Source organism: Apaloderma vittatum, unplaced genomic scaffold, assembly GCF_000703405.1.
Source record: "Apaloderma vittatum isolate BGI_N311 unplaced genomic scaffold, ASM70340v1 scaffold11212, whole genome shotgun sequence".
NCBI classification, from domain to species: Eukaryota; Metazoa; Chordata; class Aves; order Trogoniformes; family Trogonidae; genus Apaloderma; species Apaloderma vittatum.
In genome coordinates, this window is record NW_009703099.1 from 1 (window position 1) to 14,184 (window position 14,184).

The window sequence follows — 14,184 nt, forward strand, 5'->3', positions numbered from 1 at the left end:
AATTCTGAATGCCAGATGCAGGAAACACCTTGTCCTCAGAAGTGAAATAATTCCGTTATAGAGTGGAGCAAAGCTAATATTTAAAAAAACCAGAACTTTTACCCTTTTGTGTCCGAATATAGTGTTTTGGTTTCTTTGTTTGAGGTTTTGGGTGGCTAAGAGAAAGTAAAGAAAGCTCATTTGCGAGAAAATTTTAATGGAGCCTTTCTTAGTAATTTTTTATTTTTCTGTGAACTAGTATAGGAGAAGAGTGCAGTATCCTCCTGTTCCAGGAATTTTGCTTAATGCTTCGCATACTGATATATGATGACTCATTATGCTCAAACATCTGCCCTGTATTAACATTAAAACATGTATTTATTTTATAGATGCTGATTAATGAGAAAGACTGAAGTCAGCTGTTTCTTCCATGAATGCAAATAACTTCTAAGTATACTTGAATAATTGCAAAGAAATACAAACGGATACAAGTTTATTCAATATATGTACTTGAATTATGCAAATATATTGCACTCTTTGCAGAGGATCAGAAAGTTTAGAATTTGAGTCAACAAAAATGCGAGAGTGACTTCAGTTGGATTATACCTTCAATAAACACATTTATGATAGAAATTATAGAAAATTTATATAGATAATATAGATTTTATATAGATGATAAAAATTTTGTAGGGTAAAATGATTTTAAGTGACCTCATATACTTCTGCACGCTACCTAATTGCTGGAAAATTATTGTATACACATTTCATGCTTATTTCATAGAGAACTTTTTAGTTAAATACACACCTATCCAGCACTGACTTAAAACAATTTTTTTCTTTAAAGAGCAATTCAAGAGTACAACCAAGATTTTTTAAAAATATTTACATTACTACTTAGAATCACAGAATCACAGAATGGCCTAGGCTTTGCGCAACTACTGTTAGCAACTAGGATACTAAACCTGGATTTTTTTTCAAAAAAAAAGTTTTAATTCAATACATAAACAGTAACTAAAGACATACACATACACTTCAAAGCGCGACACAGCTGAAGATTTTTTTTCCGTTAGCCACACTGGCCCCTGGGTATCGCAGCTCTCTTACAACAGAAATAAGAATGGCTAAAACTGCGTTAATCACTGCCTGCGTAGGTCCACCTGCGCACACCCTGCCCCGTTATCTTGCCACCGGCACGCAGGAACCTCTTGCCAGGGACTGTGCCCGGCAGGCTCTGTAAGGGCACTGGTTGCCTGAAGAGAGCTGTGGGGTGGCCATTAACTAAGAAGACTTTCCCAATCCTCTTGGCAAGTGTGGATTTCTTGAGGCGTGATGGGATTAACGTGGCTCTGTTATCCACCTGTGGGGCTATTTTGGTGACAGATCTCAGACCATGCGCCCCAGGGTGAGCAGTGTCTGCTGGATCTGCTGCCCAGCAAGAATGTGGAGACATCCTCCGTTGGACTTGGACACCAGAGGACAAGCCTGGAACTTTTCCTGGGCAACTCATAAAAATCTGACCAAACCCCACAATGTTGGAATGGAATTCTCTTCTGAATTCTAGAAAAACTTCTCTGGTCAGGACAAAATCTGCATTTCATTTCTTCTAGGTAGTGACAAGCTGATACTGATCTAAGCCACAAAGCAACATGGGATCTACAAGTCTCAAACACATCGCCTCATAGTCAAAGCAGTTCCCCCTTAATTTTACTAACCATTACTCAGTCTGTATAAACTTCATACAAGAAAAACACAAAGACTAAAACAAGTACATAAAAAGTTTATCTTTATTCTTTTGGATTGTTAGCAATGTAGTTATTTTTGGTAAAACTACTTCCCGCATGCAGTTCATCAGTACACTACAAGCCAATAGTTTCTATAAAAGCAGGAGCCCATCTGTATTCCAGATCTTTTGTAAGAAATGCAAGGTATTCCACTGCCCATTGCACAAGTTCACTATTCGTTCTCATGAAAAAAGATTTTGAATAACAAATTATATTTAAAGGGCTTTCACTGCAGTATGAAGCAACAAGAAAAGCAGACAGCGTGAGAGTAAAACCGGGGAAAAGCAATGTTTCTATGACCAACATTACCCTGATAATTGACAGATGGGATTATAATTTCAAAAGAAACCCTTATATCTTGTTTTACATACAAAGACCTACCTACTGGTCAGAAAAAGAACTATACTGTCCACTTCTTTTAAAATTATTCCTTATTAAAATGTTTCATATAATTAGCAGAAACTTGCAATTACCAACTCACATTGTATCTTAAGTTTCGCAAGAGTAGTGTCACAGACAAACAGCAATAAAAATACTAACAGCATGAAGATACATGCAGTTTCTTGTAAGTATAAAATCTTATAAAATAAAACTATTTTCAAATTAATAAGAATAGATCAATAGATACATATAAGGTTTTTTTCTAGCCCCACATTTTAAGGAATATATTTGTCCTGTGTATTCTGGCTATTTACTGCATATTTGCTGATTACAAAACTCAAAACAAAATAAAATACGTAATAGCAGCAAACTATTGCATACTGGTATGAGGGACGATGGTCTCATTCAACAGTTTGTTTTTTTCTTTTCACCACTCGCATGTTTTCCCATCTTAGACTTTAATAGCAGTAGAATAATAGCAGCAAGCATGCATCAGTTAAAACTTCCCAATTATCTGGAGTATTACAGAATATATCACATTATCTACGGAAATGTTATAAGCTACACTTTCTAAGGTACATACGTGTGTAATAAATACAGTACTTAGGTCATTCTCTCTTTGTTCAAACAGGTACCACTGCGTAAAACAATTGATTAAATAACAGAGGATATTTTACTTACATATATAGTGTCAGCCTTGATGATAAAAAAGTCATCTAAACCACAATGCAGGGCAGAGCTGATTAAAGTAGGTCCTTCTCGCCGTCTCAGCTTTCTACAGAAGATTGCATTACATACAGTGGAAACCTGACTAAAGTGCCACGGCAGGGTCAAAACCACCTCTGAAATACATACTCCACATCTCTGGCGTGATTCATCCTTCCAAAGTATGGAAATTTCAGTCTGAGGTATGCATTAAGGTTGTATTTTTTCCCAAAAGGTACTTCTTGATCAACTTATACACGTAGCTTTGATTATTGTCGTAAGTGGGATATATTAATGTGAAATAATAAGTATAGAAACAGACTTTGGAATGAAATATGGAAGCTACTCATGAAATTACAGAGTCTACAGTTAAAAAAAAAAAGAAAAAAATTATCACTTTTGTTTCAGTAACTCCCTGTAGGCACAATTTGGTATTGGTTGCTTTTTCTGTGAAAAGAACTGTTTAAAACTCTCAGGAATTACAAGGTATCTGTGACTCTGAAAGGTTTCTTTCATTGTTTCATGTTCTTCAAAATATGAGTCATGTGTGCAGCATCATTTACTTAAACCACTGTACCTGAAATGGACTGTATAATAAATGAAGAATTACGAAAAATACTAAACAAAAGTATATTAAAACAAAGAGACTAAACTACCAACCTCTCTTCTGTGAAAATTACTCCCTTGTTCTGTTTTCTGATAAATTCTCTATTAATACTCTGTTCTTTTTTATAAATTGCTGTTGACTTGATCTAGATGCTGAGGTTCAATAACCTGTAATCTTGGTTTTCTGTTGTCAGAAGTGGCTTGACAAGAACTATGTTCACATTATGGTGCCATAATTACATATCTAAGTATTTAGAGTTTTTTGTCAGCACAGTAGAATTACAAATAGCAGTATGTGAATTAAAGCAAATGAGGTCACAAAAAGAATTGTCACACATAGGACATACAGAGGAGATGAATCATACACAGTGGATACACTTATGCCACAAAAATACCAACTTATTAGGACTGGAAATTTTGCATTCCATTAAGGGTTCCTACAGTCCAAGTAGAAATTCTGTGTTTCCTCTCCACTTGTGCCAGCTAATAATAAAAACTATTTCTCTGCTAGTTCATTTCCATTATAGACTGAGAGTTTGCTAGTGAAGAGTGATTGTCTTGGTTCAGGCACTGACTGTAGCAGTGGGTAAATATGTAAAAACTTGTAATTTTGGCATAATTCTCTAATAAGAGCGCTATTCATAAAAATGTCACCTTCTCAGGCTTCTGAACATTCATCATGGACAACCTCTTTGTCTTTTACTTTTTATTTCCTTTTCTGTCTTTCCCCTTATCTTCTTTTTCTGATTTGTCATCTTCATATTTTTCTTTTTCTGGTTTTGTTACACTGTCATAGGAAGGCGGAGATGTGGTAGACGTAGACATATCCATTTTCTCTGGAGGTGAGTTTTCACTTGGTGTACCAATAATCATATCATTTCTGATAAGCATATCAACCCCATCTTTCCGATACATAAATGAAAGTTTCTTTACTGACTGTCTTAGAAGATAATGTCTATAAGCACGCTGAATGATAGTAGCAGACACTTCCTCCTGTTTTCGTTTTAACGTGGTTGTAATTGGTTCATAGGAGACTTTTGAAGGATTGGCTGCCATAAACCGGTCTTCCATCTGTACTCTCAGGGCATCCATCTCATCACTTTCCCCCAAAACACGCTTCGTGAAAGCGAACAAGATGTCAAGGCAGTGAATTCTGTCACCGCTTACCATGGGCAGATCCATTGCAATAAGCTGAATGGTGTTTGGTTTTGGTATATTAAGAGGAGGATCCAGAGAAGATGCAAAATCAGACAATTTGCTATATTCTATGAATTGTGTTGCATCTGGATCATATTTTTCCCAAACCTCATAGAACATCTCAAAGTCATCCTCGCTCAAGGGTTCAGCGCTTTCTTCAGTAGCAACACCAAAGTTCTCCAAAATCACGGCGATGTACATGTTCACCACTACCAGGAAGGATATGATAATGTAGCTGACAAAGAAGAAAATCCCAACGGAGGGGTTGCCGCAGTCGCCTTTCACGGAGCTGCCCGGATGATCTTTATGGGGGTCACAGTCTGGCTCCCCACTGTTAAGAATCGGGTCCAGCAAACCATTCCAGCCGGCAGACGTGGTGATTTGAAACAGGCAGATCATGCTGTTGGGAAACGTTTCAAAGTTGAACATGTCGTCTATACCAGCTTCCCTCTTAACGTAGGCAAAGTTGGACATGCCAAATATGGCGTAGATGAACATGACCAGGAACAGCAGCAGACCGATGTTGAACAAAGCAGGGAGAGACATCATCAGAGCAAAAAGGAGAGTGCGGATTCCCTTGGCGCCTTTAATGAGGCGCAGGATTCGACCGATCCTGGCAAGTCGTACGACTCTGAACAGTGTAGGGGACACAAAGTACTTTTCAATCATCTCAGCTAAAAACATACCTGTGGAACAAAAATTAAAGTATAACATTGTATCACAGATGTCATTTTCCACAGCAAAATCTGAATAAAGAAAACTCTATCTGTGGAATTAGTGGAAATTATAACTGGAGATAAATTTTATTTGCTATAGGTAATTTTAGCTTTTTTTCCCAGCACTCTTAGGAAAAAAAAAGAAAAAGTATTAGAACTGATATAGAATTATCAAGAAAGTTATTACTCTAAAATATGCTTTCATTTCCTAAACAATCAAGAGAAATTAAAATTATTTCCTCTAACCTGCAAAACTTGACGGAGTTAAAGAATCTAATACTTTTATTCATTTTGAATACAGGAATTTCTTACCTACTATTGAAAGAATAACAACCACAAAATCAAAAATATTCCAGCCAATGGTGAAATAATAATAACGAAGGGAGAACATTTTGAGGACACATTCTCCAGTGAAAAGGACAACAAAGATCAAGTTAATCCAGTATAAAATATTTCGCATCAGTTCGCTTTGGTCATCTGTTTCTATCATCATGGTGACCATGTTAAGACAGATGAAGACCATAATGACAATGTCAAATGCTTGCTGTGTTACAATATCAAACACCAGACCTTGGAATTTGTTCTGAGGGGAGAAAAAAAGAGAAGGTGATTGTATGCATGTGCACAACGAACAACCTTTTCCTCCCCCAAAATACAGAATCAAGCAAAAGGCTGAAAAACCTGAAATGCACAGTCCAGCAATTTCTTTATTTGCCGGTTCTAAGTTGTCCCTTCAAAACTCAAGAGGTTTCTATTTCTTTAGATTCTTTGATTCTCTACTTCTTCAGGCATAACAAATATGAGAAATTTTTCTTGCAGAACAGAAATATGTGCATGTTTCAATTCAGAATAAATGCCTAAACTACTTTAGAGTTAAGGGAGACATTTTTTGATAGTCAGTGTACTTCTGCGATTTCTTCCCAAATGCAGATGACACAAGAACAGCCCACATTCTTACCACTGGCCTAGGTATTGGTTTTTGTGGTTTCTTGGATCCCAACTTCTTCATCGCATTGTAGTATTTCTTTTGTTCTTCTGTCATGAAAATGTCTTGACCTCCAAGGTAAAATAATAAAAATAGGACTGATTACACCCAAACCTTTAAATCCATTAATTTACAGCCCTGCAGAACATGGTTTTTATGATCCGTGTATTCATACAGTGTTGCCAAAATCAAAATATATTAATTATAACAAAGTTTGTTGAACTATCTGACAAGTCTTGATGGAATGACAAAACAAATTAAGAAATGGAGAAGAACGCCAGAGTTTCTATTTGTTATTAAAAAAATAAGTACTTGATCAATTCAATTAAATACATTAAAAAAAAGGGTATATAGACTTCTATGTTTAATACACATACGGAAACACTTGTCAGAAATACAATTTATGTCAGTAAGTAACTTCGTGTTTTCTTTCATGCATTCCAGGTATGCATGATGCCAAAGCAGCAGCATTTGGCAACAAATTCCAGAGTCACAGGTCATTCTGTAACTTCATCACACTGACTTTGTCAAATGCATTGGCAATCTTACTGAGAAAGTAATTATGAATCCAGATGAAGACATGTTTGAGTCTTTCAGCTGTGGCTACACAAAGACATGAAGATTTATAAGTCAGAAAAGATCCTGTTTAGCATGCTCTCCTCATAGGCCAAATATCCATGTAAAATGCAGTTCTTAGAGAGTAATGCTTTTAGAAAACCAAGAAATGAATTTGCTGATTATGCTGGAAATGTTGGAAATGTGATGTGACTCTGTCAGGAGATTTTACTCAGGAGGAAATTAAAAAAAAAATAGCTAAAAAGCTATAAGAGAACTGGCATTAAACTGGGGATTTCTTCTGCTGCCTCACTGGTGTAATGTCCATCAAGAGTCATCATTGTCTCACTGTCCTGTCCGGAGAATAGTGGTCTCAAGACAAGATACTCCTTATATGCCTTTGAGGACTACAATGGTTAGAAATTTGACAGCTAGTGGAATATTTGTTTCCCGTGGGAGGTAATGCAATGGCAGCAGCATGCACACAGAGACAAAAGAAATGCACGCAGATGAACCACACAGGGACGGTATATGGCAACAGGAGGCCTTTCCCATTCATATCTCAACAACATCGCTCACACTGGAGATCTCTTTGTGATAGGAAGACAAGAAAAGTACGGCTGGATAGTCCCACCGTGCACGATATGCACATTCCTGTGAGCAGCAGTGCAGGTGACTAAAATTTGAACTTTCCCTAGTCTAATTGTTGTCCTTTCTGGTATCTGCAGTATCTGACTTTATTGGTGACAGCTGTAACGGCTACCAACGTACAAGGGGTGCATACCACACCCCCAGAAAAAGACCTTTAGCAGGAACCCTTCTCTGCCCTGAGTCATAATAACTACAGTAGACTGTGTCTGCTACGTGACCTGAACAATTTATAATCTCCTCATTACTGGGTAGGGTCACCTTGTTCCATACAGACTGTATGCCAACAAAAATGCCAACAGGATGTATATAATCTTAGTCTCCAAGGGTAACAAGGTGAACCACCTTCCTCTTTAAGTACTAGAAAACTCTGATGTTTATTTGAAGAGAGGTGCAAACATCTTGGAGGACGAAGTCATCATCAGGTTTGGAACCACAAAATCATCCTCTCTCTTATGTGGGTCTGCAGATAAGACACTCAAAGGATCTGAAGACGCAACATAGGAAGCTGCATACTCCAGTGTCAAGTGGAAAGATTAACTGGAAGTTTCCACTGCAGTAAGTCTAGCAATATCTTTTTTCAGTACAATGAATTAAACTTGACAAACAATCTAGAATCACAGTTGAAGAAACTGCCTCGCTATCAAGAAGCACACTTTTTTAAAAATAAAAAATAAAAAATCAATATTCCAGTATGATTCTGCTCCAAATATGTACAAAGAAATTACTATTATGGACCTTAGACAGCATGTATAGTTTAAATTGCAAGAAGAATTTAATTTTCCATCATAATCTCCATTTTAATCTACTTAAATGCTCCTTGTGTTCCTCATGCAATCCTACGTTCATTTGAACAATAGAAACAATTTCAGTTGAAAAGAAAACCTACACGTTTTCAAACAGTAACAATTTTCTTTCTCTTGCAAATTCACTATTAACTCATGAGACAGTTTCCCAACTCTCTCTAATCCTACACTATAGAGCAGTAGTTCCAGCATTCAGCTTGTCTACGTTAGTCTACTTTTAAGGCCTTCACAGTACTGCTATAGAGTATGTGTTCATCAATTTTGATATCTGTAGCTTTCCACATTCCCTTCTTCCTTGTCATCTATCTGCTTGAATTAAGGCATCTGCATTGTCACAGCACTCTAAGTGTAGTATTTAACTCTCTAATACATAACACGTCATTGGGGTGTCCAGGGATGTGGAAAACACTCAGACACTCAGAGCAAGTTAAATTACTTCAAATGCCTTGCAAAGATTTGTTTTATTATTTTGAATAGAATAAAAGGAAATAATAATAGCTGGGTTTTTTTTTTTATTTCTATTACTATGAGAAATTACAGACACTTTTATCTATCCTTGCATACGTTTGCTGAATGCTCAAAAATAATTAAGTGCTGTGAAAATGGAACATGATACTTATCTTCTTTTTTTGTTGGTTGAAGTTATCTATGATGACACCAATGAATAAGTTTAGGGTGAAAAATGATCCAAAGATGATAAAGGCAACAAAGTAAAGATACATGTACAGGTTGTCCTCATACTTGGGCTGGTCCCCTGTCTATGTAACACAGAAAAAACAGTAAAACATCATAAATAACAGTTAAGACAAATTACAGAACACCGAGCAGGAACAGAAGGGGAAAACCAGCTGTTTTGGAGCATTCCATACACTTTCCTTATCTTCGAACTTGAAATCTATTTAATAAAGGTGTCTGTAATTGCACACACAGGCCTGGCATTCCTCCCCTTTCTGTCTGCCAGTTCCTCTCTAAGGACATTCGATGTTTCATGTAATTTCTACTAAATTTGACAGAAGTGTGCAAATCTCAAAAGCAATTCAGTTCCTGTGGACAGGCAAATCAGGAGCTCGACAGAGGAGAGATGCAAACAAATGCAAACATTAACAGAAGAACAGGCAAAATGTGGCCAATTTATTTTTTAAGATTGCCAATATCTGCAGCTCTGGATTAGCTATTGCAGGTGATGTCACTTGACTATTTGGGTTATTTTTGGAAACACAGGAAAAACTTGTTTACTAATGTATATGATCTCAGTGACATAAATAGGAAACTAGATTTCATTTGTAGACAACTTATTAAATTATTATTTTAGGTAAATCTACTGCTATAATTACTTTTACCTATTAAAAGCATATGCACTTAATCACTTTAAAGAACACAGATTTATACAGAAAATGTATCAAGGTTTTATATTTTTATTCTTTATATTCTGCTTTATTTCAATGACCATTCAAGAAGCGTTATATCAATTTTGTATTTGTTTCCACTGAGTAAATTTTACATTACACTTACTTCTCTAGAATCAACCGCAGCATACATGATTTCCATCCATCCTTTAAACGTTGCCTAAAAAATAAGTTTGGTAATATTTTCTATCAAAAATATTTAATATTAATATTTTCTATCTAAAAAAATCCCTGTCTTCTGCACCGTATTTGCTCCCACCAAAAGAAAGAGGAATACTGCAAGTCTGGTAAGACACGAGTGAAGTATTAACAGGAAGTAATTTACTGTGGAGTACTCCTCCCTAATACTTAAACACTGAAAAAATCCTAATCTTCATGTAAATTCACATAAAATCTATGTGGGATGAGCTGCAGTTAGTACTGGAGCATACATAAAGACTGCAGTTTACAAGAAGGCTCTCACTTCTAACTTTGTGACTACAAAGAAACTGGAGGAAGACTCATGTCCAAGTTTTCGCCCACCAGTATTCCCATGTCCTCGGCAGCAGGGCTGCTCTCAGTGCATTCACAGAATCATAGAATGGCCCAGGCTGGAAGGGACCTTAGAGATCATCTAGTCCAACCTCCCTGTTTTGGGCAGGGATGCCACCTCTTGACTAGACCTGTCAACACATGGGGACATCCTCCGGTCTGTACTGATACTGGGGATTGCCTTGACCCAGGTGCAAGACCTTGCATGTGGCCTTGTTGAACTTCATGAGGTTCAGAGGGGCACAGTCCTCAAGCTTGCCAAGGTCCCTCAGGATGGTATCCCAGCCCTCCAGTCCTACGAACCGCATGGCTCAGCTTGGTGCCATCTGCAAACGGCTGAGGGTGCACTTGGTCCCACTTGCCATGTCACTGACAACACTATGAAGTAGCATTAGTCCCAGTGCAGGACAGCACGTGTTACTGGTTTGCTCTTGGTCTCTAAGTCTTGGACACAGCCATCCCGCCAATTCCTTATCCATCTAGTAGGTCTTCCACCAAACCCACTCCCATGAGCCATGATACTAAGTAAAAATAAGGCATGAATGGCATGGTTACTGGAAATATCACACAGCCGAGCCATTCTATGCAAGACACATTACAAAAGCTAAAAGCACCGCTGTCCCCTACACTGGTAATTTATGCAATTGCCTCGTGCTATTTAGCAATAGCTGCTGTTATTCCCTGAAGCAATCAGACAGTAGCTTGCTACCACAATACTAACTACTAAATACTACCAGTGGAGATTTTTCAAGGCAGAATAATTGCCAAGCGTGTATGAGTACAAACAGTTTCCCGGAAGCAGTTTGTCAGTTAGGAATATATGTTTCTATCATATTGGCTCTGATTTATAGACACTGCCTCTAGAAAAGGCTTGTGCTTAGAGATCTAGCACTAGGAAATTCTGCAGCTACTCATCTAGTGTTTAAAAACAAGCTAAGAAGTATCTCCAAAAACCTCACTTGACAGTAACAGACAATGACTAGAGTGGTACTAGTAAGAATAATAGAAAGGGAATAAAACGAAAGGAAAAAGTGAATTTAAAAACTTTCTATAAATCAATAGCTGTCTCTCTTCTTGTTTGAAGGTCAGCCCTAGAATGTATTTATTTGACTACCATGGTAAAAATCTAAGTCAACATGCCTTAACAGATCGAGCAAATAAAACAAAATTAATCCCAGCTGCAATTTTTCTTACTAGATACTGTATTACTGCAGAACTTGAAAAGGTACTAGCAGTTGGGTGCCAAGTAACTTAATATCCATCTTCCATCTGGCAGATATTAAATATTCTTCCTTTCCAAACTGGCCACAGAATGTATCAGATTTCTAGCACAAGCAATAGTAATTAGCATCATAAAACATAATTATAAAATCAAATTCCATATCCATTCATATATTGTAAAATAACACTGAAAATTATGGCATTATATGTTACTGCTACAGAACTTAAAGCTGGGAAATTAATTTGTCAAAGTTTATACACTTACTACTTGAAGCAGAGAAAGGTAACCAGCTCCAACATTATCAAAGTTCACTTTCACATTTTGCCACCGAACAGTCTCACCACTGTCCTTAAGATTTTTGCACACAGTTCCATTATTGACTTTCTCTGGTGTAAATGTTTCACCAGTTGTGGTGTTAACACAGTGATAGAACTTGCCAGCAAACAAATTTACTCCCATGATGCTGAAAATTAGCCAGAATGTAAGACAAACCAGGAGTACATTCATAATAGATGGGATTGCGCCAGTAAGAGCATTCACAACCACCTAGTAAATAAACATAGAAAAAACCCCACTGTTTAAAAACAGTATTTAAAGCAGTAAAAAGATTATTATTTTTTCAAATATAGCAAAAGACAATGTAAAACCTTAAAACACACTGAACTAATGCAAATAGAAAAGGAATAAAACGTGTAATACAATCAAACATGCTACCCTTGGCCTTGAAATCGGACATGCAGTTCAGTGTTCCTTCATGACTTTATACTTAGGTATGTTTTTATGGATTTATTTTACATTTTTTATTCTCTTACCCTCATGCCTTCAAAGCGTGACAAAGCTCTTAGAGGTCTCAAAGCTCTTAATGTTCGGAGTGATTTAATTGCACCTAATTCTGAGAAATCAAGGGCATTGGCTACTAAGCTAACCAAGGAGACCTAGAGGAAACAAAACAAAACAATTTTATTTTGTTTTAAATAGCCTCACAATACAAATGCTATTCCTCAAGGAAGAAAATTTTGATCTGGGTATCAGAAAAAAGTTTGTAAGGATCCTAAGCTTCTAGCAAGAACAAATGAAAATGACCAAAAGTTTTTTAAAAACTAATAGAATATCGTGTGTAAATTTCAAAACAGTTTCAACAAAAAAGAGACCTTAATCTCTGGAACTTTCATCACAAACAAAGTGCTAGATAGAAGAACATACATCATACCTATGCAAAATGAAGGCCAATTTGGAAAAAAATCATCTGAATAAAAGCTGATCTTCCCAATAAACTCAGCCAGGGTCTGAAATGTCCTCTTCTCCGTGACATGTTACAATACTGAACAGTGCTCTGCCACAGAGGCATTCTTACAGTCATGACAAAATGTGAGCCATTAGCATCTGCTTCTGCTAATTTGCACTTAGAATAATTCATGCAATAGCACCTACGTGAATAACGAGTAATTCGTACTGCCTGCAGGTGATGGCAAGCTTGGAAGGAGTATATACTCATCAGACGGGACTCTGACGTGTGTATCTCCTGACTGTGCGACAGACACGAGGAAATACCCGTGTCAGTACAATTCCCTAAAAAGCAGTGCGCTCAGATGCACAGAGTTATGACAGAGGTCATAATTGAATTGTGAGCTATGACTTCTTGTCTCGTCAGACTACTACAACCTGGATATTTAAAAATTATAAGAAGAAAATCTACGTTTACCTCCGTTTGGCAACAAGCACTGTTTCTGGTGTTTGAGGCTGAAACTTGAAGTTAAAAATTCTAATTCCAAAAATTATTAAGAAGCTAGCAGATATGTTTTTAAGTTATCTGCCTTAGACTATTGAAATGGGATCAATGATGGCACATTATAAAACACATAGAAAAGAAGACACTGGCTAAATTTTATGTCTTTGAAACATAGCCTACAATGTTTTAATAAAATCAAGTGTGATTTTAAAAATCAAAATACTTTTTTTTTGGTAAATCACACAAACGAGATAAAACCAAATTAATTCAGGGAAGTGAACATCTGTGCAATATATGAAATACAAGTCAGTGATCACCTCAATGCCTTATCATGCCTGACTATAGACCTTTATTTGTGAAATAACCCATCTAAAATTTAAGATAAATCAGCTGCTGAAGTAATTACAATTGAGCTACTTAGTTCAAGATAAGAAAATTTGAGTCAAAAAAAAAAAAGGGAAAAAGAAAACAAGGCAAAGATCCAGAAACATAACACATTCACTGAGTGGAATGATCTTCACTTATGCCACCAATCTGATTTCCTACAGAAACAAAACTGTGAGAGTGAGTTTCAGAAAACTGGGCCTTCTTTAAATTCAGACGCTAGACAAACATTGAGCACAGAAAGTATCAATCCCTGTGAGTCCATGAGGACCTTAAGATCATTAGGCCTTCCTTTTGTCATTCTAGAGAAGTTATAGAGAAAATCTAGATTTCTGTCAGATAATCATATTTTCTTTGATAATGCAGTTATTGCATATTTGCATTGCAAGTTTTGCTCATCTCTACTTAATGGAAATCAAAATACAATTTAATACAATTCCAAATATTTGGAAATCAAAATACAATTTAACATACTGGGAAGAAAGGAGAGGGAAGATAGTTCTTCTCATCACATTGTGCTGATAGCAATTAAATCTTAATTTTTCTGGTACCA

The 14,184-nt window shown here is 36.6% G+C and overlaps 1 pseudogene; it reads right to left on the reverse strand.

Annotated features, from left to right (window-relative positions):
* Positions 1–4,151: 4,151 nt before the first annotated feature.
* The window catches only part of LOC104269862, a 41,561-nt pseudogene continuing 31,528 nt past the window's right edge, over positions 4,152–14,184 (reverse strand).